Below are 25,609 nucleotides of genomic sequence, written 5' to 3' on the forward strand. Positions count from 1 at the left end.
AAGTTAAATGCACCACAGGGGCGCCTGGGTGGCTCAGTCCGTTAAGTCTCCGACTTTGGCTCAGGGCATGATCTCATGGTTTGTGAGTTCGAGCCCCATGTCAGGCTCTGCTGACAGCTCAGAGCCTGGAGCCTGCTTCGGATTCTGTCTCACTCTCTCTCTGCCCTTCGCCTGTTCATACTCTGTCTTTATCTCTGTCTCTCTGTCTCTCTCTCTCTCTGAAAAATAAATAAACATTTAAAAAAATTTTTAAAAAAACGTTAAATGCACCATAATGAGGACTCCGCTGTAAATGTCACAGCTGGACCCTCAGGCCTCCTGGCTCCAGGCCACTTTTCTGTCTCCCGCTCTCTCTCTCTCATCCCGAGTCAGTAGGGAACACCAAAATTGCAGGGAAGAGAGTAACCGAGGCTGAAAGGAGGAAGAGAGAGTCTAAATCACAGAATTCTAGGACCTCAGAGCCTGGCAGGTCTCCACAGGTCGTCTGGCACAACACCCTTATTGTACAAGTTTATTTTACAACACTATTATTTTATTTCATTTATTATTTTCTTATAATTAAAAAACTAAAACCAAAACTTTTAATGTTTATTTTTGAGAAAGAGAGAGAGCATGAGTGGGGGAGGGGCAGACAGAGAGGGAGACCCAGAATCCGAAGCAGCCTCCAGGCTCCGAGCTGTCAGCACAGAGCCCGACGCGGGGCTCGAACTCACAAACCCTGAGATCATGACCCGAGCCAAAGTTGGCCGCTTAACCCACTGAGCCTCCCAGGCGTCCCTTATTTTATTTATCATGACTTTTTAAATATTATTTCATTTTATTTTTCAGCTCAGGGTAGAGAAGTGCAGTGACTCACCCAAGGTCACGCAGCAGAACCCCCGTCGTCCCCCTCCTATCTTCGTCTTCAAAGCAGCTGGCCTGCACTGGCTACTCCGTGCCACCAAGCTGCCTCTCTCTTCACCCTCACAGCCTCTCTGAGGTGGCCCCTCTCATTTCACAGGTGGGCAAACATCACAGAGCAGGTGAGCCTGCAACCGGGGGACCGTCCTCCCACCCCCTCTGTAAAAATCTTGGCCGGAGACCTGACGGGGGCCGCTAACCCCACGATACAAGGCGGAAGGGGGCTCCCCTTGAAACCTGAGAGTAGTAAACTTAAGACCAGTAAAAGGAAGTTTTGCTTTGCACAGAGGGGGTGCTGGCTAAAAATACTAGTGGCTACAAGAAGTATTTAGATGAATTCATAGATAGTTGATCTTCACACAGCAGTTGGAGTGACCTTGTAACAACATAAATCATATCACAACACTTTGCAGTTCAAAACCTCCCGCTACACTTCGAGCAAAATCCAGACTCTTCCCCCCACCCCGGGGTGGCTTCCCCACCTTCCTCTCCTGCCCCCCAGCTCCCTGCTTACTTGGCTCCGTTCAAGCTGTTCTCCTTGTGGTCTCTTGGGCAGGCCAAGTGCATCCTGCATCAGGGCGTTTGTTTGCACATGCCCTTCCCTCCCTGGACTACTCTCCTCTAGGCTCTTTGCCTGGGCGGCTCCTTCTCATCCCCCAGGCCTCTAAGTGTCACCTCCTCCAGGGGGCTTTCCCTGCATGACCATCCCACTGAGTCAGTGCCTGCTCACTCTGTCTTGTTACCTGGTGGTTTTCCTCTTTGCCCTCATCATGAGACACATTCTATTATTTCTTTATTTACTTGTTTTGTGCCCATTTCCTTCGATGGAACGGTGAGTTCCATGAGGGCAATATCCCCATGTCTCCAGACCAAGTACCTTTCGGGCAGGGTGCTTGGCATGTGCTAGTTATTAATTTGGGATTGACTGTGCTGGACACCGTCCTAAACCTTTTATTTAAGTTCACTCAGTCAGTCCCCACACATCAACCCTGTAGGAGAGGTACTGTTAGCATTATCCTTATTTTATAGGTGAAGAAATTAAGGAACAGATTGGTTAGAAATTTACCCAAGGTCACAGCTAGTGAGTGGCAGAGAAAAGATTCAAATTCAGGCAGAGGGGCTCCAGAGACCATACAACTCTCTGCTCCCTCTCCAATATTTATTGAGAAGATCACCAGTAGACATTTCATGAATGAACGAATGAACGAGAGGCAAAGAGATTGGTACACAGGGCCCTGCAATCAGGGAGATGTGGGTGTGGGACCCAGCTCTGTCCTCTGTGAACTTGGGTCACGGATCCTCACTCTATTACGAAACAAAAGCACGGGTGCCGGACTGGCCCAGTCGGTAGAGCATGCAACTCTTGATCTCAGGGCCGTGAGTTTGAGCCCCACATTAGGCACGGAGATTACTTAAAAGAGGGAGAGAGAGAAAAAGAGAAACAAAAACCTCCTTGAGAATGCCTCAAAGTAATAAGAAAAAACTAACAACCTGACCGAAAAAGGGACAAAAGGCTTGAATGAACAATTTCCCGAAAAAGAAACCAGAATGCAAAATGAACAAAGAAAAAGATGCTTCATCTGATTAGGGAAGTGCAAGTGAAGACTGACGTTAGGAACTCAGAGGAGTCTAAGTACTAGTGAGGATGTGCACCAACTGGAACTTTCCTCCCTGCGGCAGAGGAAGGGCAAGTGCTCACAGTGCCTTGGGAGAACAGTTCGCCAGCAGTTGTAAGGCTGGTTATGTGCATGCTTGATGACCCACGATTTACTTATCCACCTACCTATTTGCTGATTTGAGAGAGCGAGCACATGAGCAAGGAGAGGGGCAGAGGGACCGAGACTCTCAAGCAGGCTCCGTGCTCAGCGTGGAGCCTGACGTGGGGCTCGATCCCACGACACTGGGGTCATGACCTGAGCTGAACCAGACACTCACTGACTGAGCCATCCAGGAGCTCCGATGACCCGTGGTTTAAATCTCAGATATGTCGCTTACAGAAACCCATGCGTGTCTCCACCAAGAGACATGCACAAGAGCAATCATGGCAGCAAAAATGAGAAACAGCCTACATCCCCTTTGACTAGCGAACGGATAAAGTCACCGAGGTCTACACAGACCACGGAGCACTAGACGGCTGAGAAAAATGAATGCATGCCGGCTACAATGCAGACATATATTTAGAAACACGGTGATACATGAAAAAAATCAAGCCGAAGAGAAACGCCCATCCATTATACTATTTACATAAAGGTATCAAAGCAAACAAAGCAAATATGTTGTATAGGGTCCATCCCCATATAGTGACACTATTTTTTTCCCAAAGCAAATGAGTGGTGACCACAAAATTCCATACTGTGTCCACCTCTGGAGGGAGGCAGGGAACAGAATTAGGAGGCCCCCAGGGGGCTTCAGTGGTGCTGGCGAAGTTCTAGTTCCTGAGTTGGGGCAGTGGGTCCACAGATGCTGGTAGTCATAAGCCAGACACTCATCACACATTCTTTGTAGTCATCAAATATTACATCATTTACAGAATTGAGAACTTCTGTAGTTCCCAGGCTTGTTCTAAGGATCAACTGGGAGTGTGGATAGAGTTGTTCATTCATTCAACAAGCACCCGCCATATGCCAGCTACCCTCTTAGACACGTGGGAAGATGGAAAAAAAGAGAACAGGATGCATTTGGGAGGAGGTGGCTCAAGACAGAGCCGCGAAGGGCACCAGCTCTTTGGAGCCAGGGACACCCGGGTATGGATCCCAGCTACTAGTTGTGTGGCCTTGGACAAGCTACCCAACCTCTCTCTCCCTCGATCTTCTCATCTGTAAATCAGGAATGACACCCTTGGCAATGCTATGAGGCTGGGACAAAGCTCTAAAGATAGCTGGGCGGGGCGCCTGGGTGGCTCAGTGGGTTGAGTGTCCGACTTCAGCTCAGGGCATGATCTCGAGGTTGGTGAGTTCGAGCCCCGCGTCATTGGGCTCGTTGCTGTCAGCACAGAGCCCACTTCAGATCCTTTGACTCGCCGTCTCTCTGCCTCTCCCATACTCATGTGTGCACGCGTGTGCTCTCGCTCTCAAAAATAAACATTAAAAAATTTAAAAAAATAATAGAGATAGCTAGGTTGCCATATACTAAGCGTTTAGCAAGAGCTCAGTAAATGTCGCCATTTGTACAAAGCGCTGAGGAGGTGGGGTGGAGAGGAGGGTGTGGCTCTGCCCGGGTGAGTGTTGAATGGGAGAAGTTTGGATTATGTATTGAGGGCTCTGAGGGGTCACTGAAGGTTTGAAGCAAGGTTTGAAGATCTGAAGACAGGATTCGTGTCTCAGACAGATCCATCTGGCTGAAGTGAGGGGCAAGACCAGAGCCAGGAAGTCTGTTTAAGAGGCTATTTAAATAATCCAGGTGAGAGATTATGGAGTCCTGAACTAGCAGGTCTGGAGTGCATAGGGACAGGGGGAGTGAGTGGACAAGACAGACTCCAGGACAGTTGGGAAGATAAAACTGATTGGACTACAAGACCATTTGTGGGGACAAAGGAGCAGAAACCACCTGGGACAATATCCAGGTGTGATGCCCTGAGACAGGAACCCAGGAGAAGCAGGCTGGTTCGGGGAGCAAGATGAGGAGTTCAGAGTTGGTTGAGTTGGTTTGGGGTGCACAGGGGCCACTAAGAGATGCCAGGAAGTGCTGCCTTCACACCTCGGGAGCTCAGGCAGAGCTCCCAGCTAACCGGGAGGGGGTGAAGTTGGACGGGAAGGGATGGAGGGTGTGAGTAGAGTGCAAGGTGCCCGTGATCCCAGGGGCAGGAGGAGGAGGAGCTGGGGAGGGAGCTGCACCAGAGCTGATGCCGAGGCGGGAGCACAAGAGGAATGTGGGGTCTTCCTGAAGTTGAGGGAGGTGACAGCGTGATGAAGGGTGTGGCACACCCCAGAGTCACAAGTCAGAGAGGCACAGAAGAAGCCACCAGATCTAGCCATGAGGGGTTGTCAGTGCCCCGGGCAGGATCATTTTCCTGGCCTGGTAGGACTCAACTTTGGAGAAGGTCCACAGTGAAGGGCTTTTCTTTCCCAGTGTACCTAGAGTGAATTGTGGCCTTCCGATGTCTCCTCTCTAGCTCCGATTCACCCTACAACCACCCCCTCGGTCCTACTCATCATGTTGGTTCAGTGTTTATTCCTGGTGGGACTGTAAACTTCAGGAAAAACCACCAGAAATCCTGCTGAGCATATTATTGCATTTGAGCCTGTTTCCGTCCGAGAGGTCTGTATTATTTTCTTTTTTAAAAAGTTTTTTTTTTGTTTTGTTTTGTTTATTTACTTATTTTGAGAGAGAGAGAACGTGCATGCACATGATCTGGGGAGGGGCACAGAGCGAGGGAGAGACAGAGAATCCCAAGCAGGCTGCAGCGCCTAAGAGGAGCCTGAGGTGGGGCCCCGACTCACCAACCTTGAGGTCATGATCTGGGCTGAAATCAAGAGCCCAGCACTTAACCAACTGAGCCACCCAGGCAACCCCGTCCATATTATTTTCGTACCCACTCAACAGATGAGCAGAGGCCCCGAGGTCAGGGACTCACTTGGCGCGTACTGGGGATAGGATCCATCCCTGACTTGTGGGTGGTAGTCAAGACCGACAAACCCCCATCATGTGAAACTACAACATCTGAACTCTGTGGCTCTCGGACTGTCGCCTACTTACAAATCACCGGAGACTGGTATGAATTCACAGACTCTTGGGTCCTAACCGTAGAGATTCTGATTCAGCAGGTGCAAAGCAGCGTCTGGGGACCCGCCTGGTTAACCAGCACCCCAGGTGATTCGCATGCAGGTGATGGAGAAACATGAACCTCATCGTGCGCTGCACACATGGCGTGATTGCAGGCAGCAGCGTGGTCCTGGACCCTGAAGCGGCCGGTTTCTGGCCATCAGTTAGGGCTCTGGCTGCAGCTGGGAGCTGGGCCGGGGCTGGGGGAGGCAGAGGGTGGTAATAAAGAAACAACAGGAAGCTCAGCTTTTATTAGCGCTGGGTAGTCGCAGCTGCAGGTGAGTAATCTGATTTCTGCGGCGTCCTGTTTTCTCCGCTGCCTGGCGGTTCCTCGACACCCACTCACCTGCCACCAGCCACGGGAGAAAGGGCGGGCGGGAGGATGGGCGTGGGGCGCCACCCGCCGGGTCCCCTCGCCCGCGCCCACGCGGGCACAGCCGCCGCGCCGCGGCCACCGGGGCGCACCTGGCGCGCTGCGCTGCGGGAAGCGGGGCTCCGCGCGGGGCGGCGCGCGCGGAGGTGGCGCGCACGCGCACTCGCGGGCCCGGCGGCCCCCCCCCCCCCCCCCCCGCGCCCCGCGGAGTTTGGTTGCGGGGCCGCGGGCGTGGTGCCCTCTCCCGGCTCGGCCGGGCTGGTGAGACCGGGAAAGAGGTGTGAACGGTATACACTCCAAAGCGCTGGGCCAATACGGTGGGGGGGGGGGGGGGGGTGCTCAGGAAGACCTAAGAGAGGCAAGGCTCTCAACCGGTGCGTGCCTCAGTTTTCTCCTTTGCAAAATGAGAACGATTAACTCTTCCTCGTGAGCCCGTTAATGCTAGCGAAGTGCCCCGAACGCTCGTGCACAGTAAGGGCAGGCGCTGTCACGGTGGTCATGGTGGCTGCTATTAGCCCGGCCCGGAAGCTGCGTTCTCCCTTCTCATCCAGGTACGCTGGCCTTCTGTGCCTGGCAGCCCCCATCTGGGAAATGCGGAGGGTGGGGAGGGCTTGGATCAGAAAAGTCTGAGGGGCTGAGAGGGTCAGGGGCTTTCCCAAGACCGGGGTTTGGTTGCATTCCTACCTGATGCGAGTTTTCCACTTGTGATGTGGGGTTGATAACACCTTCCCTGACAATCCATAGAGATAGATGCAAGGACCAAACGAGGAACCCAGAAACGCTTTGTCAGCTATGCAGTGCTGTCCACGTGCAGAGAACCGAAATTATGATTTTTTTTCCAGGTGCCTCTTTGTCCTCAAGGGTCAAGGATTAGTCAAGAACCGAACTAGATTTAGCCGGTGAGTTTCCGAGCCCCATGAGAAGGACCACTTGGCATTCACTTTCTCTGGAGAAGCCCACCACATCCAGCCTCGTTGGCATAAGGGTGGAGAGATCGATCCTACCCTCAGGGGGGTTCACCGTCCAGTTAGCCAAGAGGCAACGGTGTGGTGGGAGCACTGAGGGGTTGGGGAGTGCACTCCCTGGGGGTAGGGTAGGAGGATACAGGGAGGAGGACTTCTTTGAGGAATGGTTGGAGTTCAGGTGGGGAGAAGTGGACACACATTCCGGGCAGAGACAGTTCTAGCAGAAGAGTCTGGGGACAAGAAAGTATGTAGTGTGTTCAGGGAAAGGGCATGAAATGTGTCTGAGATGCAGGGTGGGAAGAGAGGGGTGCGGGAGGGAGGAAACAGGGCAGGGCTTTCAGTGCCACCATAGGGAGTGTGACTTCTCCTGAGGTTGATGGGGAACCCTGCAGGGTTCGAAGCAGGGGAGCGATGTCATCAGGTGTGGGTTCTAGAGAGATCGCTGTGGCAGTAGGTAGAGAGGACAGATAAAAGGAAGGAAAAAGAGAGGACTGCTTGAAGTTGTCGCAGTGAGTTGAAGGTGGTCTAAACGAAGGCAATGGCAAGGGAGCAGGAGAGGGGGACAGATGGGAGAGAGCTTTCTGAAACAGAACAGCAATACTTACAGTAGAACAGTTTGGGGGAGAGAAGGTAAGGACAACTGAATTTTCTGGCTCTGGAACCTGAGGTAGACAGTGACAGCATTAACTGGGATGGAGGACCCAGGAAAGGAGCAGGGTGAGGTCACCTTCAGGGTACCTGTCAGACATCCATTTCTTCAAGAGCTCTCTGTACTAGGCCCCCGGATGTGGGAGTAGATAAGACCCAACCTCATCCGCAGGAGGCTAGAGGGAGAGAGAAGAGAGAATATTGTATTAGGAAGCTTCGGTTGTAAGTGACAGAAACTCAGTTCAAACCAGGCTAAGGGGGGAAAAATTGAAAAGGAAAAGGAGAGATTGAGAATTTAGTGGCTCCTTTACCTTGGAGTTACAAGGGCATGTCAACTTCAGGCGTTGCTGGATCCAGGGTTCCTAATAGGGTGGAGAGGAAGGTTCTACCCTCAGGGGGCTCCTTGTGTTATCTCCCCTCCACCCATCAGTCAGTTCTGTTTGTTTCCGCCTGTCTTTAAGAATGGGCCTCTTTCTAACCCATGGCAGACGGGCCCTCTCCAGTCCCAGGAAGGGCTCTGATTGACCCAGTGGGCATCACACGCCCAGCCCCCGCCCAGTCACTGTACCAAGGAGAATGTGGCACTGTGGTTGGCCTCCTTGCCCTTCCCAGCTTGTAGGGCCCTGTGATGGACATCCCGCCGGCCCCCATGGACAGGAAATGAGAAGGACTGGGGATACGCCAGATGGGCATGACGAACTACATCCCTGCCTCCGTTCAGCCTGAGGCTTGAGGGCAGAACCCTGGGGAACACCGATGTTGAACAGAACTTGGGAAGGAGACTGAGGAGTATGAGAGGGGTTCTGGGTCTTCAAGGCAGGAGAGAAGTTCTGCAAGGAAGGAACGGGCAGAGGCAAAATCTGGAAGGGGCGACAGGCTCCTACTGTTCTGGGCTCCACCCACCCAAGCGGAAAGGCCCTCCCCCCCCCCCGTTCAGCCAATACAGGTGCTACCCCCTGCCCCCAGCAGAGCCTGTTTCTCTATTTGGGAAATGAGGATTCCAACAGAACACTCCCCCCAGCCGTGGCTGAGGGGCATGAGTGAACTGTCGCTGAGAAATGCTTACCTTGGTGCCTGGCACCTGGTAAGGGCTCAATAAATGGGAGCCACGTAAGGTGCTGGTGGAAGATACGGCGGTAATAATGGCACGCAGATTCCTGCTGTCCTGGGAGGGCGGAAAGTACAGCTGATAAATTCAGCATCACTGAGATACCGTTCAGTCAGTCAGTCAGTCTTTAATGGAACACCTGCTGTATACCGGTCCCTATGCCAGACACAGCAGATGGCAAGAAGGCTAGAACGCAAGAGTCTGAGGTAGTGTGGGACAGACACAGCTAATAGTTAGGCTGTAAGGTCATAAGCACCATAGGGACTGGGCTGTGGGAGCCCAGAGAAACTCGGTCGTGTGGAGGCACGAGGGCAGCGCCCCAAGAAGGCAGAATTTGACCTGGGTCTGAAGGACGCTGGTGAAGGACGGAAACAGCTGACATTTCACGAGTGCTCATAGTGGGTCGGGTACTAGGCCGGGTATCTATTTCCACGCATGAGGTAGGGGGCGTTGTCCCTGTTACGTGGATGGGGGCGGGGGGCCCAGGCTTGCTCAGAGTCACTTGCTTGTAGGTGGGGGCACCGGGCCTGGCCCAGGGGCCTGACCCCACTGGATGGAGGAGAGAGGAGAGATAGGAGGTCAGGCAGAGGGGAAAAAGTGTGACCCAACCGTCTGGGAGGGAGAGAGGGAGCCAGGATTCCCGCACAGGGAACGTCACGCCTCTGAGAGTGTGGGGCAGGGACAGTAGAACAAACATGAGGTGGGAGCCGTGACCTCCAGAAAGTGTGGTGCCCCCTGGAACCTACCTCTCCTTATTTGTAAAATGGGGACAAGGAAGTCTGTTATCTTCATCCCCATTTTACAGATGAGGAAACTGATTGTTAGATCGAGACCGTCTGGCTGCAGGGCCCACATGCTAAGCCACAACACCGTGGTTCTGTTGGAGCCGATGAGCTGTGAGAGTTCACTGCAAACCCTCCTCTCTGCCTCAAGGGTAGCCATGAAGAGCACCCCAAAGGAAGTGGGGAGCCTCCACAGGAAGAACCCTCAGAGGACCCCAGAAGACAGTCCTGTGCTCTTATGCAGAAATCCGATCTCTTAAGGCCCTTAGAGACTATTTCATTCATGCATTGGGGGGATGACGCATGTAACTTACAAATAGGGAAACAGCCCAGAAAGAGGGAAGTGACTGGTCCAAGGCCACACAACGAGCTGGTCGCGGAGAGCCATCTAGAACGCAGGTTGCCCGACACCTGGTCCTGTGCTCTTTCTCCATTCCAAAGTCCTCTCGTCACAAATGACCTCTCCTCTGCCTACAGGGCAGCAATCTCTCCCAGTGCCGAACACCTAGTGCGGACCAGGCACTTCATCTGCCTGTCTCTGGTCTTCCAGACTACCCTGTGAAGTATTATCCACGGCAGCCAGGAGACCTAGAAGTACGCACAGATAAGACCTGGTTTACTGATAGCACATTACAAAGCGTACCAAGTAATCGTGCATCCAGACTCTCCCGCCCTACAAATCATACAACCCGATTTCACAGAAGAGAGAACTGAGGTTCAGAGATGGGAAAAGTCTGCCTCAGGGGCTCCCGGCTAGGAAGCAACAGGGTGAGGACTAGTGTGCGGGCATTTCTGACTCCAAAGCCAGGGTGTCTTGTCCCCGCCCCAATCTGCTGTCAGGTAAAAGATGGCAGGACTTGCCGAGGGAGCTGAAGGGTGACGGCTGGAGGGGCTGATCCCCAATGATGAGCGAGGTAACAGTTCCCACAGTGGCTAAACAAAGAGCCCTTGCAGTCCGGCTGCCTGGGTTCGAGTCTTGTTCTGTCCCTTCTTAGTTCTGTGCCCTCAGGCAAGGCACTGGTCCTCCCTGAGCCTCAGTTTCCTCGTCTGTAAAATGGGGATGGTAATAATGTTGCCCACCTCGCTGTGTTGTTGGAGGGTTAAATTAGAAGCGTGTGGCACACAGCAAGCACAGTGAAAGTCTTGCCTCTTATTTGCTGGCACCTTGTATGACATTTGGTAGAGGCCTCCTGTCTCGTCTACTATTAATACTGCCTTTATAGCACTGCGTGTTCCGGAGCCTGGCCACCTGGGCTCTGCCACTTGCTAGCTGTGTGGTCTAGAGCTTAGAGGGAGACTGAAGGTCAGGCTCATGAAGTTTAAGCCTTGGGTCGCTCCCTTGCGAGGCCTTGTGCATCATTTTGTATTCATAATTTCCTATTATTTTTCTTACCGGGGTTCCCCAGTGTGGTATACGCTCTACTCACATCCTGCAAAGTGTGGATCCGCCCCTGTGTGCGCAACACGCTCGGCCTCTCCGGTGCCTCAGTTTTCTCATCTGTTAAGTGGAAAGAGTGTTACAGTGCTGATGAAGTGAATGAATACGTTTAGGACGCTTGACAAGTGCCTGGCACGTTGTTAAGTCCCCGATAGCTGTCGGCTTCTCAAGTGAATCTCCAGCTAGTGAATGTGCTAAATGCTAGTAAATGTGCTTCGTGGTTTACATTGGTCATGTTATTTAATTATGCTTAATTGTCACAACAACCCCTCCCATTTTACAGGTGAGAAAACAGAGGCTCGGAGAGGTGAGGTCACAGAGCTTGGAAGCCACACGGGTCTGATGCCAGGGCCATGCCCCTTAACTATTGCCCTGATACCTCCCTGTTTATGAGGGGCGCCTGGCAGCTGAACCTGAAAGGACTTGGGTCACACCGCAGCCAGGCACTGCCTGCCAGGTCACTTGCAGGGAATCCACGAGGCCCCTGCCGGGAAGAGCTCCCCGTCCCCCCCAAGTCCAGCTGGGCCCCCCTGGCTCTGCCACACCTAGTGCCCTCGTCCCTCCTGCCCCCTAGAGCTTCCTCTTGAGCCCCTGTCACCAGAGGCCCTGGCCCAGGTGGGGCGGGGGCCAACGGGTGACAATGACCGATTTAGAAAGTAAAGTTGCTTCTCAAACAAATAAGAAAGAAGAGGAAAGAAAGAAATGGCCTGCCCGCTTCCTGCCCCACTCTCTCTCCCAGCACCTGGGGCCCAGCTGTGAGCTTTTCACTGCTTGTTTGTTCATCCTGCTCGAGGAGCCTCTTCTTAAAGCTCCAGGCCCCCTCCACGGGGGCGGCGGGATGACTGTGGAGCCCATGGAAATAAGCACCCTCTATGATTGTTGTATTGTCGCCGTCTAGAGTATTGTTTTGGACAACAATACCAATAATCATAACAATCTGGGTTTCCTGCAGTTGGCAGAGGGGGGGTTATGGGCTTCGACTTGGGTGTGGCCGTCCTGGCTGCGATTTCTGAGGTGTGAAGGCCTGCGCAGGTCATTAGCTCTCTCTGGGCCTCAGTTTCCTTGCCTGCAAAGTGGGAATGGGGGCATGGTGAGCACCGGAGGAGGCAAGCAAGAGCGCGTACCACGCAGGGCACGGCCGCTGCTCAGTCGGTTACCAAAGCCAGGGTCACCCAAGAGCACGACTTTAAGAGCCTCCCCAGACGGGGTGGGAAAACTCGGTGGACTAGGAGGGGGTGATAACGCCTGTTGTGTTCTAGCCTCCGTTGTAAGGGCTTTATGTACAACAACTCACTTCATCCTTACCACGCCGCGTGCGTGCATACTGCCACCCCTGTGTTACAGATGAGATGAAGACACCCAAGAGTGATTTGCCCAAGGTCAGTGCATCCGGCAGGTGCAGAGCCAGGCCGAACCCAGCCTGTCCCGCTCCAAAACCGGCTCTCTTCTTAGGGGCATACGCTGCCCCGGGGGCAGGTCTGGCTGCATAGGGTCTGCTTTGCTGCGTCACCGTGGACAAGCCCTTTCCTTCTCAGCCTCAGTTCTTGCTCTGCAAGCTGAACAGCCCACGGTACCTGCCTCCAGACAGCATACAGCCCGCAGGGAAAGTCATGGTCAGATTTAGTGACCGTCTAGAGAAAGACAACGAATGAACATATCAGGGGCTCTGGAAGCCACGGCTGCCGCTGCCGTAATTATTATTAGTTTTAGAGCCACAGGCGAGAGTCAGGCTAGAGGATGCTGAGGGCCCTGCCCAGCTCTGCAAATCTAAATCCTGTGGTTGCAGCTGGGGAGTGACTCTAGGAGGCACCTGGTGAGAGGTGGCTCTACCCGTTGGGGCTAAAATAATCCCTGAGGCTGCCACCATGCAATCTGCCACTCACCTGCTCTAATTAATGGCAAACTCACCAACCCTGCCTCTCTGCCTCACTCCCATCCCCCACGAGCTGTGTGGCCCTGGAGAAATCACTCGACCTCTCTGAGACAGGAAAAGGACATGACCCTGCAGAATTTTGATGGATTAGAGATAATGCAGACAGAGTACTCAGCACAGTGCCTGATGTGTAGTTGAGAAGAGGTGATGAGAACCTGAGTTTGGGGGCCGACCCGCGTTCCATTCCCGGCTACACCATTTCCTACTGTGTACCCTCGGGCAAGTTCCTTGCACTCTCTGAGCCTGGAAAATGGGTTAGCACAGCACCCGGCATACAGTAGTTGTTTACCTAACGATTGTGGTTGGTGGTGACCGTGTCTTGCCCTCTATAAAGATGTCCAGAGGCCTTCAAAGATCCCAGGGGTATAATGTTCTCCACAGTGCTGTGTTTCTCTGTTTGCCCCTCTAGAACTCCCCTCTGCCCTTCTCCATCCTGTTCTGTGCCCTGGCAGGTGAACTCTGGGGTGCCATCAATGGCCTCTTTTGCCCTCTGGTTCTGGTTGGGTGGGGCAGGAAGGCAGAGGGCAGGTGGAGAATGGGGCATAGTGATTCCCCCAGCCCCTTGCTACAGGGTCGCACGGGTTGGCTGTGTCCCTCACCCAAAGGCTCTGGCTCCTGGTAGGCGACCCCGTGCATACATCTCTGGCCCTGAGTCCGGGTCGCTTCTCCCTCTTCACCCTTCAGGCCATGGGTGGTAACGGCCCCCCACTGTGGCCAGCCCTGGGATACTGCACCATCCCTCCCGGTCTCCCTGAATCCTGCCTGCGACTTTGGTAATAGTCTCTTGATTAAACCCTCTTCAAACTTCTCAACTTGAGTGTACCGTCTGTTTCCTGCCAAGGCCCTGCTCATGGTTTTAGTGTGACCTGTATCCTGTTGTATTCGTCAAGGACTCCAGGTAGAATAGCAAAACTTCACCCTGCTTTCACATGTACATACGTATCCACTTGAGTAACTTTGGCTGAGTATCTGCTGTGTGCCAGGCCCCGTACAGGCAGCCGGGAGCAGAGATAACCGAGCTAGAGCTCCTGACCCCAAGGAGTTCATGGACTAGATGGGGAGACAGACGCCTAAACAGACAACCACAATATTTGCTAAGAAGCCGTTATAGAAGCGTGTTCAAACCCTGAGGCAAGAGAAACCCTCAAACTCTGAGGGAGGCTGGGAAGGCTGCATAGCAGAGGGACCTCCTCAAAGGTAAAAAAAAATTCTTAATAACATATTTTATCTAACCCAATATTTCAAGGTATTATCAATGTATAATATCACTTAAAAGTGATACAAAAATCCTTAAGAATTTTAACATTTTTTCCCCTAAGTCTTAAGCAGTCCAGTGCGTTTTTTACATGCACGGCACGTCTCCGCTCGGCTGGTCCCCGTTTCAGGTGCTCAGGAGCCACAGGGGGCTGTTTCCCCCCACTTTACAGATGAGGAAGCAGAGACTCAGGAGTTAAGTCACTTGTCCGAGGTCCCACTCCCCGATGGGGGCATGATGTGAACCCACGTCTCCGTAGCTCCAAAGCCTGTCTCTTCCCGCTGCCCTGTTCTGTCTCTGGGCCAACCCCTGCTCCCCAGAGTGAAGACCTGGCCGAGGGCTAAAAAGTTAAAACTTCACCTGAGGTGAACTTCACCTCTGACCCCAAATCCTGTAATGTTTCTACATCGGTTGAGTCCATGGGACAGAGTGGGGGAGGGTAACCCACCAAACTGGGTTCTGACCCCTGTTCGGTCTAGGGTCCCTGGGAGGGCGTGAAGATAGGCTGGCAGGAGAGAACTGGGGACGACTGGTGAGTTGTAAGAATCTCTTGCCGGGGGAGCTGTTAATGGCTGGAAGGCACGGCCTGCGTTGGACGGGGGGTCTGCAGAGGTCACAGACTAGGCTCACCAGACGGTAGCCAGCAGGTCAACTTGGCGTCTTCGCCTCCACCACCCTCAGCGGTTCCTCCCTAGGCAAAACGCCGTATCATCCAGAAACACCCACTCCTGAGTATGTAGGGTCACAGTGAATAAGTCACTGTCATTTTCACACCGACGCGGGGGAAATTTCGATGGGATGATAAAGGTAAGGCCTTCTTCTTCTTTTTTTTTTGTAATATTTATTTCTTTTTGAGAGACAGAGACAGAGCTTGAGTCGGGGAGAGGCAGAGAGAGAGGGAGACACAGAATCCGAAGAAGGCTCCAGGCTCCGAGCTGTCAGCACAGGGCCCGACGCGGGACTCGAACCCACGAACTGTGAGATCATGACCTGAGCCCAAGTCAGGTGCTTAACCGACTGAGCCACCCGGGCAGCCCGGTAAGGCCTTGTGATGGGCAGCTTATCCAGGCTCTCGTGTGGAGAGAGTCCTGGGAGGATTCTTAGACCCGAACGTTGGCTGCGAGTAGGGGAGGCCCCTGGCAAGCCCGGGGTGTGTGTGATGCTAAAAACCATGATCAGTAGCTGAGTATCCAACACCCACCAATTCACTTTCATCAGCTGTCCACCTGCCGGTAGAATCATCATCCAACCATCCATCCGTCCACTGTCCACTCCTCCGGCATCCATCTCCCAATTCCCTCATTCCCCCCTCTCCCCATTCACTCACTTCCCTCCAGTCCTGTCCCCCCCCCCCCCCATCCCTCACCACTGACTCTGCACCTGGTCCTGTGCTGGATGCTCAGTGTGCAACGAGTAAGACTGCGATCTTCCTTCAAACCCAGTGAGGCAGGCAGACGCTTCGTCTACGCGAGGGAGGTGGATGTGGTGGTGGAGGGTTCTAGGAGGTCTGAGATTTCAGATCTGGAAGACCTAGACAGGCATCAGAGTTAGTCCCGCGATGCTAAGTCTGGGAAACCGAGGTCTAGAGAGGAGAAAAGACATGCCAAGTCACAGAGTCATGGGGGGGGGCGGGGGTGAGCTCAGGTCTCACTCCCATTTCCCTGTTCTTTCCGCCAGACTCTAGGCCCCACTTCCCCATCCATACTCAGCAACACTGGAAGCCAGACGCTCTCAACCCCTTAGTGCCTGGCACGGCCCTGGGCCTGGGGAAGGGGACCTTCCCTGTTGCCACGGCACGCCTGCGCTGTCCCCACGGACAATCAGATTGGTAGAGCTTTCTCGTGCTCTTCCCATCGTCCCACGGAAAACCCACCACAGTTCCGGAGGACTGGCGTCACCGCCCCTTTTTACAGAAAAGGGGGCTCGGAGCGGGGAAGGGGCCTGCCTAGAGTCACACAGCTCGAGTGCAGCGGAGCCAGCATCCTGAGTCACCATTCTGAACCTGATCTGAGACACCAGGCGGCACCTCACGTAGCCTTGAATGTTCTGGCCCCAGGCCGATGTTGTGCCATTGAAGGCAGGGGCTGCTGACAGGTAGGTTAGGCAGGGACGGGAACGTTGGGGGAAGGACCCTGAAAAGGAAACCCCGGAGATTGTTTTCACCTGGAAGGGCTCCGCCCCGCCCAGCAATGGAAAATGTGTGTCAGAGGAAGCCGCTGGCTGGGGATGGGGTAGGTGTGCGTGGGTGAGCATTTGGAGGGGCACAACGGGGGAGGGGCAGGATGTGCTGGGGTTGGTGGGCAAGGTCGGGGTGCCGGAGCGGGGCGCGGGCTCTGCCCTCTGCCCACTGCCTTTTTCTCTCTGGTTCTCGCTTTCTTTCTCATGCTCTCAGAACTAACAATACAACTTTCACTTCCAGACAGATGGGGCGACTGTCCTATGAAAGCTGTCCCCACGCCCTACCTCCCAGATCCCCCTGGCCAATTCGCTCTGCTCGGTAGTTACCGCAGCAAGCATTTATTGCGCTCCTGCTGCATGCTCAGATGCGGGGATGCAGGATGGCCTCTTCCCTGCCCAGAGAAGTGCACAACCTGGTGAAGACAGAAATATGACGAGACAGGTACAATACGTGGGTGACACAATCCCCTGGGATGCGGGGTGGGGGGGGTGGTGGGCAGAGAGGCCTTCTGGGAGACAGCACACCAAGCATGAGGGAGGTAATATGACTGCTCCTCCGTGTGCCAGATCAAAAGACTAAGCCCTTTCAAGGTGCCTTTCCATTCTCTGAAATAGGAACGGCTAGTATTCCCGTTTTACACGTGAGAAGGTTGAGGCGTTGAGACAAAAAGTTGCCCAAGGTGCCACTGCCGGACGCTGGGCAATGGGGGAGCCGGGATTCAAAACCGGGCACTCTGCTCTTAACCACTCTACCGAAGACAGGGAAGGGGGAACAGGTGGTGGTGGCGGCGGGGGTGGGGGGGGGGTAATAAGAGGAAGGGCCCGAGGAAATGCTGATAGCAGAGGGCAAGGGGCAGAGATGAGAGGCTGGGAGCATGTGGGGCCCAGGCAAGGAGTCCCTCCAAGCGTTGCCCGGGGCACTGGGGAGCTGTGGACACGATTTGAACAAAGGAGTGGCATGGGCGTGTCTGTTCTAGAAAGGCCCCCGCCTTTCAAGTGGTGATCAGTGGGGGCAGTGGCCGAAGTTAAATGTGATTGATTTCAGTGTGTTATTCGTTTCCTAGGGCCATTGTGACAAGGTACCGCAAAGCCGGGGTTAAGACAACACCGACTTATTCACTCTCTGTTCTGGAGGTTCGAGGATTGAAATCGAGGTACCATCAGGGTCACCTTGTCGAAGACTCTGGGTAGAAACCTTCCTTGCCTCCACTAGCTTCTGGTGGCCATCAGTCTGTGGCATTCCGTGGTGGTCCCATCTCTGCCTCTGTCAACAACAGTGTTCCCCTTGTGTGGTTCTCTCCTCTTCTTAGGAGGACACCGGTCAGATTGGACTAAGGGCCAACCCCGCTCCAATACGACCTCATCTGAAGTAATTACATCTGCAGCAACCTTCTTCCCAAATAAGGTCACATGCTGGGGTGCTGAGAGTCGAGGCTTCAACATAACTTTTGTGGGGACGTAACCCAGCCTATAACAGATGTCCTTAAAGTGCTTGTCATATAGATAAATGTCAAATCTGGGGGGAAAAAAATCCTATGCACATCTCACGTCACAGTTTGAGATTTAGGAAATCTGGCCTCGGCATGTCTGTCCCCCACACTAATCCTTTGCCCTAGTGAGTACTAAATAAATGTTTGGGAAATACTTGACTCGTGGTCCCCTAAGGCTCCCAGGTCTTTCCTTAACAAGTTAGAGAAATAGAATAAAAGTCCCCAGAGAACAAAGTCAAGCTGCCCTCTGTCCTGGATTCCTGGCAGGCAGCAGCCCCACTGACCTGGGCACCCCCTTCCCTGCCTGCCTGGGCACCAGCTTGGGGAAATAGCCAGTCATGAGAAGGATGGAAAGGAGAGGCCTCAGCTCCCTTCCTCTCCGGATTAAGCAGACTCACTGTTCTCAGTCCTCTCCCTTGCCTCCCTATCCAAACAGGCTCAGACTACTCCATTCAGACAAGTATCCCTGCATTACTCTTGCTTCCCTGGCCCGGTTCAGGCCTTTCCCTTTACCACTGGGACTATTGTCCCCAGTCTTCGAACTGATTTCTCTGCTGCCAGCACCAATTGGGTCATCCTAAATATGAATCTGATGACTTCTCTCACTGCTCTAAAACCTTCAGTGGCTCCCTATTGCTCTCAGAACAAAGTCCGTATGATTCCCTAGCTTACCATTTCAGACTTTGGACATGTTGGTCCCCAGGTAGCTATCCAGGCTCGTTCCTCACTATCTCCCTACATGTGCACTATCCTACAGGCAGGGGAGGTTCCAGAATTTCCATCTAAAAGAGACGGGGGGGGGGGGGGGTGTCGCATTCTGCTTGGCAGGGGACACCATGGAGGCTTGTCTTTATAAGCAGGAACGCCGGAGCATGACGGTGCTTTCCTGTTTTCGGCATCTGCTCCTTGGGGTACACGGTCCCCTCTACAGGGAATCATCTCCCTACATCCCAGTTTTTCAACATGTGACTCAAAGGACCTCTTCACCCTGATCACATAACCAAAAGGACTTCTCCCCGATCTGCATACAGGGTGTTTTGGTAGAACTTCATTATGAAGTTTATTCCAGTGCACCTTGTCCTGGCCACAGGTTGCACCTCCCTTCCCTTAGAGCTAGGTTCTAGCCCCAGGCCTGGGCTGAACAGAAGGAAGGGCCGGTGAGAAAAATGCCAGGGTAGAGACCTGGCTGCTGAAACACTTTGTCAGTGTTTGGCTGCATGACTCTAGGCCAGTCACCTTCCTTCCCGGGGTCCTTCTCAGGTCCTTCTCTGTAGGGTGGGGGATGGGGGGAGGCATTCAAGGAGGGTGAAAGCATGAGCTAAGTTTCTCCCTCCACCCCAGGTCTGACCAGACCTCGGTTCTATGAACAGAAGCTTTTGGGGGTCCTTTATTTTGTATTAATTTACATATATTTGCATATGTGCTGTAAGAGGCACTGACTACATTTCATTCATAGAAAGAACTGATGTCATCTAATTGATGTCCAGGGACGGAAAAAAAACCCCACTGGCTCATGGTTCTATCCAAATCTTACCAGTCAGAGGTCTTTAGTGATTAACCCTCCCACACCCTCCTTTTTCAGAGGAGTAACTGAGGCTCAGAAAGGGAAAGTGACGAGGCAAATGACACACAGTGAGTGTCAGGCTTCCTCCAGGCTTCCCAGAGTCCTCTGCCAGGGGATTGCCCCAGGCACCGGGTTCCTCTCTCCATGCAGGGTGCAGGGTCGAGGGGTGTGAGGGGAGGCTAGGTTTTCTCTGTAGGCCCTTCTCTGCACCCCAGAATAACAAAGCCTGCTAGCTTAACAGCCTCCGCAACCACCACAGGAAACCAAATTGTAGTAGAAAGTCAGATGGGAGTGGAAAATCTTCTCAGAGATGTGAGATCGTTGCTTTCACCTGTTCTAAAAATAACTCGGTTTATTAGAGATTGATAGATGACAAGATAACCCACAAGTTATTCCGCTGAGGCGGGGGAGAGGAGAGAGTTCCACCTGTTTGAACAAAAGGGGAGTTTGGGGGGTGCTGTGGGGGATTGGCGAGATGGCTGGACCCTTGGAACTCAGTGTTCAGTGAAAGTTAGTTAGGGGGGTGGGCAGGTGCCCCTCGGAACACCAGGGCCCGGACGGAGGACACTGCCTTCAAGGATCCTAGTCCAAGGAGCAGGGAGACAGATAACAAAAGTTGACAAATAAAATAATTGCAAACCGGGAAAAGTGCTCCAAGAGAAACAAACAGTACGGAGATGAAGAGGAACAGGCAAGACTGAAATGGTCAGGGAGACCTCTGGAAGGAGGGGGCCCTGAAGCTGGGACTGGACAGTGAGCAGGAATGAGCACAGCAAAGAATGGGGGGAAGGGCATCTCCAGGAGAGAGACCAGCATGTGCAAAGGCCCAGAGGTAGAAAGGAGCCTGGCGGATCTGGAAGCTGGAAGACCAGTGCTGGGCAGAGAGGGAAGGGGTGTGGACTTGTAGGAGGGGCTGGGAAGAGGGCAGGGCCAGGCCTGTGCCGGCTTGGGGGGCTTCTTAGGTTCATGGATTTGATTCCAGGTCAGTGGGAAGCTACTAAAGCGAAGTTTTCAGCAGTGGCATCAGGAGATGTGGTTTGCCTTTTAAGAAGCTTGTACTTGGGGCACCTGGTTGGCTCAGTCGGTAGAGCACGCAACTCTTGATCTTGGGGCTGTGAGTTCGAGCCCCACACTGGGCGCAGAGATTACTTGAAAAAAGAAGGAAGCTTGCTCTTGCCTGTTGTGGGGAATAATGAGGGGAGGCTCAAGCAGCAAGGAGACCGGCCACGCAGTGGAAATGGCATCCCGTGGCAGTCCCGGTGGCCTGGACTAAGATGGGGAGAGAACTCAAGGGACTCAAAGTGGGTTTTGGAAATCCATTTCACGGGAGCTACAGATGGGTTGGGCTGGAGGTGGGGTAGAGGGTAGAGAGAGAGAAGGCACTAGGAGGGCCACCCAGGCATCTGGCCTGAGCACCTGGTGGGTGGTAGTGTCATTTCCTGGGGTGGGGAAACACGCAGGCGGGAAGGGCAGGTGTGGGACTCCGGTTTGGGGGTGTGAGGTTTGAAAAGCCTGGCGATCACCAAGAGAATCTGCCAGAAGGCAGCTCCAGAGGCCCTAGAGGCCTCGGGTCCTTCCACTGTTAATGAAGTCTTATCGGTGAGCTCCAGGGGACCAGGGGCCAGCTCTGCTTGGTTTTATAGCATCAGCACCTAGGAAGGTGCCTTGCACATAGTAGGTGCTCCACAAAAAGTTGGTGGATGCGGGAAGCTGGATCATCAGCTAAAAGCAGCCTCCCAGGCATGGTGGGTGCTTCGTAAATATTGAAGGGATTCTCGGACCCCTCTTTTCTCACCCCTGCAGCCAGCCAGTCGATGATTCCTGCAGCTTTGCCTTTCTCAGTGTTTCTCAAGCCAATCCCCTACTCCATTCCTACCACCGCTGCCCTAGTCCAGACCCTCAGCGTTTAGCTACATTTACTGCGAGCTGTGAGCACCTACTATGCGCCGGGCGCTGTGCTAGGCCCTTTAGGAGTATTTTTCTTACTTAACACCCCCAAGGCGCAGGAAACCTTTCCTCCCTTTCACTACCCACAGCACCACTGCAACAGCCTCCTGTGTGATCTCCCCGTCTTCAGGCTCCACCCTTCCAATCCATCTGCCATACCTCAACCAGGGCGGTTTGCAAAACTCAACATCTGCTCTGTCCCTCCGCTGCTTACAACCCTCTGCTTGTCTACAGCATCGTGACCCGACAGCTTAACGTGGCTGACAGGACCCGAGTTCCATCCCTGCCTCATCTGCCACTGTGCCTCCGGCTGAATCTTCCCTTCCCTTGCAGGTCCCTGGAGCATCCGGCGCTGCTTCTCACCCCCGTCCTTGCTCACGATGCGTCCTCTCCTGGCGGGGGCGGGAGGAGGTTCCTATTGATACTTTGTTCACACTCATCATTTAAGGCTCAGCTCTTCTTCCCGTCTTCCTCAGCTCCGCTGCTGGCTAGGCTGCAGGTCCCTCAGGCCACCTTCTCCCCACTCTGTGTCGACTTCGGCAGCACCACTAATAAGGACTCTTTTTAATATGATAATTTGTCTCTTTAAAAAAATTTTTTTCATGTTTATTTATTTTCGACAGAGAGAGAGAGAGACAGAGCATGAGCGGGGGTGGGGTAGAGACAGAGGGAGACACAGAAGCCGAAGCAGGCTCCAGGCTCCGAGCTGTCAGCAGAGAGCCGGATGCGGGGCTCCAACTCACAGCCCGGGAGATCATGACCTGAGCCCAAGTCCGACGCTCAGCCGACTGAGGCCACCCAGACACCCCGATAGTTTGTCATTTAAATTAACGTATGGGATTATTTCCTACTCGTTAGGTCTCGTGGTTCCTGAGTCACAACTGAACAACGATCCCTGGGTAGCATTTCCCCATAGGGCAAGAGCAGTGGTCAGTGAGTCTACTCTTCTCCTGAGTTGGCTGTGATCTGAAATGAGTCGCTATCTCCAGAGACTGTATAGGTGTCAGTAGAACAGGGCTGAGGGGTCTTCGTCCCTTGCAAACCCTGGACTGTACCGAGGGGAAGAAGGCTCCGGTCCTCCCTCTGTCTTGGGGCTCAATGGGTTCCTCGAGTTTTCTTGTTCCCACCCAGGCAGAGGGGGAGCTGATGTCCAGTTGAGGGTTCTCCCTCCGCTAGGCAGGGGTCTACACCCGTATGGCCAGCGCGTGACCGGCCCAGCCAGCCCCTCCGACAGCGTGGTGCAGACCACACTAGGCAGTGGCCTAGCCCCTGGGAGTGAGAGCTCACCGCTGCCACGTTTCCACATGTCGCTGCCTGGTGGGGCCGCATGGCTGCCGCTCTCCGTGTGACGCTCCTGACCCTGTGGTTCAGGACCTGCTTCAGCTTCATGCACGTGGCAGCTTTGGCTGGACCGATGGTGTGTGGTCCCACACTGCTGCAGGACAGACAGACACAGCCAGCCAAGGAGAACCATGCCCACTCAGCATCGGCTTCCTTCAGCCTCAGCGACCAGCGTTCCAGCTCCGGGACCAGACTCCTGTCGTTCTGGGTGAAATGCAGATCCTATAATAATAATAATAATAATAATAATAATAACAACTTTTATTTATTGAGGCATATCATATAACATATACTATACTGAATGCTTTACAAATATCAAATAATTTGGGGCGCCTGGGTGGCTCAGTCCATTAAGTCTCCGACTTTGGCTCAGGGCATGGTCTCGCGGTTCGTGAGTTCGAGCCCCACGTCAGGCTCTGTGCTGACAGCTCAGAGCCTGGAGCCTGCCTCGGATTCTGTGTCTCCCTCTCTCTCTGCCCCTCCCTTGTTTGCGCTCTGTCCCCCTCCCCTCAAAAATAAATAAACATTAAAAATTTTTTTAAAAAAACAAGCATCAAATAATTTAATCCTGACCACAGTCTTATGAGGCGGGTAATTACTGGCCCCCATTTTGCACATTTAGGAAATTGGGGCACAGAGAGGTTAAGTGACTTGCCTACAGCTGCACACAGCGGGTAAATGACAGCACTGGGACATAGACCCAAGCAGGCTGGCATGCTCAACAGCTTTAACCGGTCACGTGACACGTGTCTGTTTGCTCGCCCGTCTCCCTTGAGAACAAGAACTGAGTCTTGCTCTTCAACACTGGCACAGCGGCTGGCACACAGTAGGTGCTCCATCAAGCCCCCCCCCTTAACAGGAGCCGGTTTGCTACAGGAGCCCTACGTAGGGTAAGAGAGCCTGGGGCGGGGCGGGTGGAGGGGTAGAAAATGTGTTTCATTTTAATGGCTTTTTGCAACCATCTATTCTACAAGATCACGTTCATTTTCACAGCACTGCTGGGCATGGATTATTAGACCCACCCGTCAGATGAGGAAACTGAGGCCCGAAGAGGCTGAGAAATTTGTCTGAGTCAGCTAGCTAAGAGTTGGTGGAGGTGGAAACCCAGGCCTCCTGACTCCAAGTCCAGTGCTCATTCTGCGCATCAGAATCGGGGTCGGGGAAGATGTTGCTGAACCTGAACCCTGTCCAAGGGGCATGGAGGCCCTGCCGAGTCCGGGGTCATTAATCACTCCCTCTCCCAGCATGAGGGAGCCTTTGGGGACCGAGGCTTTTTTCCCTTTCTCTCAGCCCTCAGGGTCTAACACCTCTTCAGGGCAGGAAACTCTTCCTTGTCACAAAGCTCTGGTCCTCCCTCCCCCCAAGTTCCCTCTAGTCCCAGGCCACTCCCCTCCCTGTCCCCCTCGAGGGTCCTGGTAAAAGCATCCGCTTGTCAGTGTAAATCTACAGGGTTCAGACCAGCAGCTGGAGACGGATGGGCAGGAAGCAGGAACAATGGACGAAAGAGCCTCTGTGCCCAGGTGGGTGGGGGAGGGAGAGGCAGGAAGCAGCAGCCTCTCTCCTCTGGAGGCCTGGAGCCTGGCTGGCCGGAGGCCTGGGCTGCCAGAACCTGCGGGGTTTATTTGGATTCCCCAAGGATCCAAGCCGGGAGCCCTTCGCAAACATCAGACCAGCTCATCTCCGTGGGGTGCCCGGTCCAGGATGTGTGTGACAAGAATGTCCCTTTCATGCATCTCTGTTTGTCCCTGGGGACTAGCACAGGGCCGGCTGCACAGTAGGGCAGGGGCTTGTCTGTTGCATGAAGAAATTAATCTGGCATTAACAATAAAGAATTGCAGGGTTTTCTTCTTTTAAAGTAACCTCCGTGTCCCACGTGGTGCTCGAACTTACAACCCTGCGATCAAGAGTCTGACTGAGCCAGCCCCTGATTTTCTTTTTTAAAAATATTTTTAAAACATCCACAATTTCCTCTTTCCCCTTCAAAATTTTTGCACAGACTGTTCTTTCTGCCTGGCGTGCTCTTCCCTCCGCTTTTTGCAAGGTCAGCACCTTTTTAGCCTCCAGGTGCAGCTCAGATAAAGCTCTCCCATGAAGCTTTGAGGGCCCACTTTGACCCACACCCCTTGCTAAGGTAACCCCCATTCCCTGGCCCGGCTAACTCAGCACCCTGTTGATTTCCTAGGTGGCACTTATCTTAATACCGCATCTTCTCACTTACTATGTATCCTCTTTTTTTTTTTTTTTTTTTTTTTTTTAATTATTCCCTGTCTCTCCCACCAGAACGTAAGTTCCCAAAGAACTCATTCATTGTTGCACCCCCAAGGGGCAGGCACTTAGCGATGCTCCATAAATCGTTGTTAAATAGATCAAGAGATGACCAACCGAGTCCTGTAACGATGTCATTCACACCCTGTGCTCTGCAATCTGCTTCCTTGACAGAACAAAAGGAGTCTCCAGCAGCAGAGGATTGTAAACCTCCAGCCCCGAGTGAGCGGCTAGTTCCCGGGTCAATAATTGTGATGATCACTCACAGATCACGTTAGGACTTCGCTTCCCCTGCAATGATTTTTTGAGTTTCGTCAAAATCTGGGTGTGCACAGAGGGGAGGGAATGGGGGGGGAGGCTGTATGTGGGAATGTCCACTGTTTGTCCAGCACACCGCAGTGGACGCTGGGGTGGACAGGGCTGGTTCCATCAAACCTATCCATTTCAAAGATGGGAAAACAGAAGCTCAGAAATGCCGCGGTCACCCACACACATCAATCCAGAGTTTTACCAGCGGAGTTCAATAGACCTGCAGATTCATGGAGCCCAAAGACTTAGTCATTCAAATATGTATAGAGCACCTATTATGTGTCTGACACTGTGCTAGAAGCTGGGGCATCACAACAACTAAAGGCTCAGAGACTCGGGACGCCTGGGTGGC

At 53.3% G+C, this 25,609-nt stretch overlaps 1 long non-coding RNA gene across 5 annotated transcripts; it reads left to right on the plus strand.

Moving 5' to 3' along the window:
* The first annotated feature begins 6,685 nt into the window (after positions 1–6,685).
* LOC131505293 (uncharacterized) lies at positions 6,686–25,285 on the plus strand. Of its 5 annotated transcripts, XR_009258348.1 has the most exons (5): positions 6,686–6,933; positions 10,015–15,201; positions 15,841–16,394; positions 16,583–16,783; positions 17,406–17,990. It is a non-coding gene; the product is annotated as an uncharacterized LOC131505293 (long non-coding RNA). The 5 variants fall into 5 exon arrangements; XR_009258349.1 differs by lacking the exons at positions 6,686–6,933; positions 10,015–15,201 and adding an exon at positions 25,123–25,285 and having other exon boundaries at positions 15,278–16,394; positions 17,406–17,495; XR_009258351.1 differs by lacking the exons at positions 6,686–6,933; positions 10,015–15,201 and adding an exon at positions 21,676–22,391 and having other exon boundaries at positions 15,278–16,394; positions 17,406–17,495.
* Positions 25,286–25,609: the final 324 nt, after the last annotated feature.

Source organism: Neofelis nebulosa, chromosome 2 (assembly GCF_028018385.1).
Source record: "Neofelis nebulosa isolate mNeoNeb1 chromosome 2, mNeoNeb1.pri, whole genome shotgun sequence".
Classification (NCBI taxonomy): domain Eukaryota; kingdom Metazoa; phylum Chordata; class Mammalia; order Carnivora; family Felidae; genus Neofelis; species Neofelis nebulosa.